Here is an 8,167-nt window from a genome sequence, read left to right as displayed (position 1 = left end):
CTCAAACTGGGGCTCCACGCAAGATCTCACCCCGTGGGGTCAAAATGATCACAAGAGCGGTGAGCAAAAATCCCAGAACCACATGGGGGGACCTAGTGAATGACCTGCAAAGAGCTGGGACCAAAGTAACAAAGCCTACCATCAGTAACACACTACGCCGCCAGGGACTCAAATCCTGCAGTGCCAGACGTGTCCCACTGCTTAAGCCAGTACATGTCCAGGCCCGTCTGAAGTTTGCTAGAGAGCATTTGGATGATCCAGAAGAAGATTGGGAGAATGTCATATTGAAACCAAAATATAACTTTTTGGTAAAAACTCAACTCGTCGTGTTTGGAGGACAAAGAATGCTGAGTTGCATCCAAAGAACACCATACCTACTGTGAAGCATGGGGCTGGAAACATCATGCTTTGGGGCTGTTTTTCTGCAAAGGGACCAGGACGACTGATCTGCGTAAAGGAAAGAATGAATGGGGCCATGTATTGTGAGATTTTGAGTGAAAACCTCCTTCCATCAGCAAGGGCATTGAAGATGAAACATGGCTGGGTCTTTCAGCATGACAATGATCCCAAACACACCGCCCGGGCAACGAAGGAGTGGCTTCGTAAGAAGCATTTCAAGGTCCTGGAGTGTCCTAGCCAGTCTCCAGATCTCAACCCCATAGAAAATCTTTGGAGGGAGTTGAAAGTCCGTGTTGCCCAGCAACAGCCCCAAAACATCACTGCTCGAGAGGAGATCTGCATGGAGGAATGGGCCAAAATACCAGCAACAGTGTCTGAAAACCTTGTGAAGACTTACAGAAAACGTTTGACCTCTGTCATTGCCAACAAAGAGTTTATAACAAAGTATTGAGATAAACTTTTGTTGTTGACCAAATACTTATTTTCCATCATCATTTGCAAATAAATTCATTAAAAATCCTACAATGTGATTTTCTGGATTGTTTTTTCTCATTTTGTCTGTCTTAGTTGAAGTGTACCTATGATGAAAATTGCAGGCGCATCTCATCTTTTTAAGTGGGAGAATTGCACAATTGGTGGCTGACTAAATACTTTTTTGCCCCACTGTACATACATATATACATACAGTATGAGTCACACACTGACACCTGGAGACTATGCCGACAGAGTCCCAGTTGTCCTAGATTTGGGCACTAACTTCTGGCACGCATTTGGATGACTAAGGTCAACACACAGCTGCTAAAGATACTGATCGCGAGGACGTGAGAAACAGACAAAACTAGAAGTGTGATAACAGAGTGGGTGGCTCAGAGCCACATCTGTAGGAAGTGCAAATCAGAGTGAGGTAATGCACAGGATGTTACTTAACTGGAAAAAGTGTAGCTATTTGTTTGTCAGTACATCCAGATCCACAGCTTACCAGGGGGAAAACCATCAACTTCAATGGATTCATAAGCACACCCAAGAAAAAACACACAGACACAAACACACACACACACACACACAAGGGCAAAGTTATTGTTCAACAGGTCATTGACGGTTCATGGAAGATCCATTGAAGGGAGTAGAGATGACGGTATGGATGCAATGTTATTGGTTGTTCTTGTTATGTCAGTCACTGACAGTCACTCAATTAGTCCATGTCATCTAACATTTTTTCAATTGGTAGCTCATCTAAACGTAGTAATCAAATCAAATGTTGTAAGTCACATACACACGGTTAGCAGAAGGTGTAGCGAAATGCTTCTAGTTCTGACAGTGCAGCAATATCTAACATGTAATCTAACAATTCCGCAACAACTACCTAATACACACAAATCTAAGTAAAGGAATGGAATAAGAAAATATACATATAAACATGTGGATGAGCAATGACAGAGCAGCACGGTCGAATTACCGGCCCGGGGGCCCCCATTGATTTTGTTAGTCAGTCTCACTCAGATATTATAATAAAAACTGCAAACATTTCCCTCCACCCTACGGCAAAGTGTCTAGAATTGCATGAAATTAGTTATACAATTACTAAATATTCTCTTTGCCCCATGGCAAAATGTTTAGAATTGCAGAAAACCTATTTTAAAACTGTGATGTTATCTGAATCTGTTTTTGTCAAAGGGTCGGGGTTGGTACTGTAAATCAGAGTGAGGTAATGCACAGGAAGTTAATGAACTTGAAAAAGTGACGCTATTTGTTTGTCAGTACAACCATATCCACAGTTTACCAGGGGGAAAACCAGCAATTTAAATGTATTCATAAGCACACCCACATACACACACACAGACACAAACACGCACACACAAGGTGAAAGTTATTGTTCAACATGTCATTGATGGTTCATGGGAGATCCGTTGAAGGGAGTAGAGATGACGGTATGGATGCAATATCATTGGTTGTTCTGGGCGGGACTTTCCTGCTGGATCTCTTGTTGCCAAGCTGAAAAGAATGAATGTAGTAAGATAATAAATGAATGCGTTGCTCTATGTGTGTTGTGTTGTGTAACAGGATATCACAGTGTGTTTGTATGGTATCCGTTTTAAAAGAAAATCAGAAGTATGACAGCAAAATGTTTATTTATTACCTTTTATTTAACTAGATTAATGAGATGTTACTCCTAACCAGCACCGGTTGTTCTAGTTACAGTTGTCTTGGCATGAGGCACGCGGCACTCCTTTTTAAAGGCCCTCAGGTCAACAAAACATTTTTCGCAACTCACTCGGAATCTCAACTTACTCAACTTAAGGCAGAATAGTAAAATACACAAGGTGCAATTTCTAAATTGTCTCTTTTTAGGTCAGTCACTGACAGTCACTCAATTAGTCCATGTCATCTAACATTTTTTCAATTGGTAGCTCATCTAAACGTAGTAATCAAATCAAATATTGTAAGTCACATAAACACGGTTAGCAGAAGGTGTAGCGAAATGCTTCTAGTTCTGACAGTGCAGCAATATCTAACATGTAATCTAACAATTCCGCAACAACTACCTAATACACATACATCTAGGTAAAGGAATGGAGTAAGAAAATATACATATAAACATGTGGATGAGCAATGACAGAGCAGCACGGTCGAATTACCGGCCCGGGGGCCCCCCATTGATTTTGTTAGTCAGTCTCACTCAGATATTATAATAAAAACTGCAAACGTTTCTCTCCACTGTCATGACGTTGCCCTCTTTGAGTACAGCAAGCCCATCCCCCTCTCCCTGCCTCCCCCTGCCTCCTTCAACTAGGCTGCTGTGGTCAGAGAGAGGTCGTAAATTCCTGAGAAGACCCTGCCTCATGTCCACACAGTATAAGAGACAGAGTGAATTTTCATTGAGAACAAAGGAATTTCTTCCACCTCACAGAACTTGAGGTCTGAACAAATTTCATGTTCCGGACAACGTATAAAAGATCGGTGAAGAATCCAGCTATGAACTGGCCCGTTTGCTACATTTTGGGGAAGCTCATGGGAGACGGTGTGGCCACATTGCCATAGCGATGTTTATATAATAGCCTCAGATATGAGGTTTGCATCTAATTGTTGTATAAGATGAATGAGTGAGTATGATACTGTTTGTAAAATTGTGTGATGTGATTTTGGACTGTTTAATGAAGGAAACTACAATTCCCTTTTGAGTTTAACTAAATCAGAGGACCGCCCCTGAGCCCAGTTAGGGTCAGGCATCCTGGGACAGCCCCTTTTCTGCAATACCGAATAAAACCCAACTTTGAGAAATTATCACCAGACCATGTTTTCCTGTAGACCATTGCTGAATCTTTTAACCATACCACATAATTAAACTCTTAGACTATCGATACCGCCAGAATAAGAACAAGTCTTTGATATTAATTACTAGTCTGCAGCTAGGAATTCGGTATCACTGAACGCGAAGAACGACAACTGCCGAAACACCCATTCTATAACGAATGAAGGAATGTCACTCTGAACAATCCACTCAATCCACAACAGAGAGAGAGAGGGAGAGAGATGGACAATTCTACAAAATAAACAAACTTTTCACCAGCGATCAAGACGACACACTGAGCGTAAATATATATATTGATTGCAATTGTTCCCGAATGAGTGAGCGTTTATGTGCAAAGGATTAGCATTTAAATTGTTATAATTATCAACTCTGTAGTGACTTCTCAGCTGACCCCCACTCCCCATTTTGTCCACCAAGCCGCGATGACGGTTTAGCCCACTAGGGCACATTCTCCTATCATTTCTTGTAACCATATTTACTGTTTGTTTATGCATTTCTGTGAATTTCTTAGTAAGTAATAAAAAAATAAAATAATTTAAGACAATTGATGTATGGATGACTCATAGTGAAGACTGGGTTTGTGCAGATAACCAACAATTTACGACGTTCGGAATGAGACTAACGCGAGGTAAAGTAAATAATTAATTAATCAGAAGACTATTGATCAGATATGAAAATATCTGAAAAGTTATTTTAGGAAATGATAACTTTGTAATCTGAATATTTTCCTTGGTGCCCCGACAACCTAGTTAATTACAGTTACATGATTAATCAGATTAATCCGTGATACTAATTACAGAGAATCTTTGATAAAAACTAAGTCTTCAATTTAATGATGGTAAAGACATGACATTTATGGTGCCCCCTGTGAGGAATCTAAGACCGAATTAGACTTTGCTGTGGAATTCTATATATCAATTGTGCAAACAGAACTGTACAAACAGACTGCTTTGTATACAAACAAATTGGTTTTATGTGTGTATTCCCATTTGAAGAGGGTACAGAGCGCCTCCGGTAGTGGTCGTTAGCGTCAAAGCAATGAGTGATAAGTTCCAGATTTAGTCCGTTAGGCCAAACGGTACTATTTCTGTTGGTCAATATTAACTTCTAGAGTCAGTAAGGTTAGAAATTAGAAGATATTAGTTCGGTGACCGAGCCGCAGTATTTTGCTGCCTACTGCACTAAACCCCTGTGGACTGACTACAGGCATACCCGTATTATGTACCGTGCCGCTCTGGTCAACATAACGCTAGCAAAGTATGCCGAATGGTTTAATGTGAGACGTCACTAATAAACCCACCCTTTCCATGGTGAGAGGACCCTATTTTGTGCTTAGAACGTGATATTTCTGAACAACGTAGGATCAGCTTGCACGAGAGGCTAAGCTAACAGAGAGGGAAAATTTTTCACTTCCTGTGTTCCGTTTAAATTCCTCCTTGCGCGACGGAAGTCCCGCCCTTTGTACTTCCGTTTGATTTCAGCATTCTGCATCACTGGTGGTGAAGAATCGCAAGTACATCTCTTAAAAGAACTGTTGGAAATCCAAACGTGGATCACGTTAAAATAATCCAGCAATCTCAATTTCTTGGGTCTCATTCAATTTATGTATTTAAATTGTCGGACATACCTTTCTAGGTTCTTCCAATTAAATGAGACACCTTAAGCTTTGCAATAGTAACCTAGATGAACCAACTTCCCAGGTTAATTTAAAGTTGAATTCCCAGATAGCCTATACAGGTTTGATTATTCATTAAATTTGATCAATCAGTAAAATCTGCTTCTGTAAAGCACAATCAATCAGTCCCGCCCCCAGCGGGAATCCCATATGGCTTTGGCCTGAGGGGAAAGTGTACCATAGTGGTAAATGTACCTAACATTACCTTTATGATAATCCAGCAATCTCAATTCCTTGGGTATTATCGTCTCATTCAATTAATTTATTTGAATTGTTGAACATACCTTTCTAGGTTCTTCCAGTTAAATGAGACACCTTAAACTTTGCAATAGTAACCTAGATGAATCAACTTCCCAGGTTAATTTAAAGTTAAATTCCCACATAGCCTATCCAGGTAGGATTAATCATTCTATTTGATTAATTCAATTTGCTTTTGCTTTTGCAAATTCATTCACGTCCAACTTCCACAGTACTGTCCAGTACTGATGGTTCATTAACGTCTATAAATAGATTAAAATCGTCTTTGCAGCTCCCAATATATTCCAAAACCAAACTTTGGAAAATTAGGAAAAACAAGTTTCCTTTCAAATGTTCTAATAATGTGCAAGCTATCAGAGGGGGTAGTCCCCATTCGCCCGCTAATTAGTGAACCTCCACCCGCAAATGGATTGATCTCTGACCTTAGCAGCGATACCAATTATGCCATTAGTTATGCCATTAGTGGAAAAGCAGACAACAACGCATTCCAAAATCAACCATCGGGCCTCGTAAAGGTTCTCTCCAGTCTAGCCCTGATGTCTTGCCCTCCGAGATTGGCATCTGTCCAATACCGCAGTGCACAGCTGAAGCACGAGCAGGTAAGGGTAGACATAAAAGGACAGGTGGAGAGAACCGGGAAACCAATGACAAATGCAGAAAAGGAAAAAATTCTGCTAGCTATGGAACTGTGCTTGAAAACTGAACAATTAAATGTAATTGCAAACACGTATGACGATGAACAAGCACAAGCTCTTCAACAAAATCATCTTCTACAGGAACAAAATCATATGCAACAGGAACAACTCGATTTCGCCAAAACTAAATACGATGATGTCCACGCCAAACTAGATAAATCTGAAGAGCTATCTACAAACAGGAGCGCTCAACTTGATAACATGCATGCAGTTTTGTTGAACGTTACTTAAAGTAACACCGTTCTACTCAAAACGCTGCAGACCAAAGACGATCAGTTAATGAACACAATGACAAAGTTGGATGACAAATCAGCAGAACTCATTGAAGTCGCTGACCAAATGAATGATGAGAGAACTCAGGTGATGAAGATGGAAATATTGATTTTTAAGCAAGCAGAGGAAATCTCATCACTGAATCTCTCGCTCCGTACTTGAGACCGAAAGGAGTAAGTGTGACACTCACGTGTCCAAAATCAGTACTCTAAGCACTCAAGTGGACTCTGCAATGTAGCAGAATACCACTCAAAGGTACCATCTGGAGGACTACCAATCCAAGCAACCAGAGCCCTGTACTCACAGGAGTAAAGACGATAGGTTTCAGACCTTGCCTCCCTCATGTGTCCCTCAGTCTTCTCCTCTTGGCCATTCGGCACTGAGTAATATTGCGCCTCTTGGCCAACAACATCAAGGCTTGGCTTCTCCTCTTGGCCTTTCGGCCCCAATCTCTCCACAGGGTGAAGCCAACCCTCTCCGCCCACTTGGCACGGAATACCTTGACAAACTCATCAAGAGTTTTCCCACATTTGACCCCGTTCCAGGTCAGCCAAATGACACTGAGAGTTACTAGCTGACATAGAGGACGCATTGGATGGCTACCCGAACGCTACGGGTTCTGACAGGGTTTACCTGTTGAAGTGAACATTGAATAGACACATGACAAGGTTAATTCGTCTACAACAGCAACACGTGCTAAATGACTATGCTAAACTTGCCACAGCTTTGAAATTAGAATTCAATGGTTCTGCGACTCGCAAACACGATAACTCACTGGCTAACACCGTCAAACAAGCTCGGAACGAACACCCACAAGCTTTATATCATTGGCTTCGTTCAGCTTACTTTGGCCTACTCACTGAAACAGGCATGGAAGACCTGTTACCTTTTAAACAAATGTTCCTGTCGAACATGTATCCTACCTTCATTACCTACTTGGGCCCTGCCGCCCACGTTGGCTTGCCTATCTTACAACTCAGAGAGCTTGCAAGCACAGCTTTTGAGGCTGTGTTCACAACGCTAAGAGCACTGACCACTCAGTTTTGAAGTTTGACCAGGAGCACTCACTCCAGTTAGAGGGTGCATTATCAGGTATTGGAGCGTTGAGAGATGACGTACAACAACAGTTTCTACCACGAAACCACGATTCCAATAACCTTTGCGGTCAAAATAACTGTAAAGTACGTCGCCATCAACATGACTACTCAAAAAGTGTCCGAGCACAAGGGTAACAAAGGGTAACAAAGAGTTGAAGGACGATCAAAACGTAGACCAATGTTCTCCAGAAGTTCCACTACGGGAATAACTAAAGTGAGAACAATTTGAGAAAAGGGCAAAAGATAAGTAACAAGGACTAGACGAGGAATTACCGGACACCAGGTCCGCAGGAATTAACACCCATAGCAAGGACGTTAAAGTTCAAATTTCTTCCGCTCTCATTCAAGACCCTATCGAGGTTCCGCTTGAGATCAAGAAACAAGCCCTCGGGCTTTGTCTATAGACTCTGATACAAAGGTGGAGAAGAAAAAGGTCAAACGCTTCGTTAAAGCCAAGCCC

The sequence above is a fragment of the Oncorhynchus mykiss genome, chromosome 24 (genome assembly GCF_013265735.2).
Source record: "Oncorhynchus mykiss isolate Arlee chromosome 24, USDA_OmykA_1.1, whole genome shotgun sequence".
Taxonomy (NCBI): domain Eukaryota; kingdom Metazoa; phylum Chordata; class Actinopteri; order Salmoniformes; family Salmonidae; genus Oncorhynchus; species Oncorhynchus mykiss.
This window is presented reverse-complemented; position numbering follows the sequence as displayed.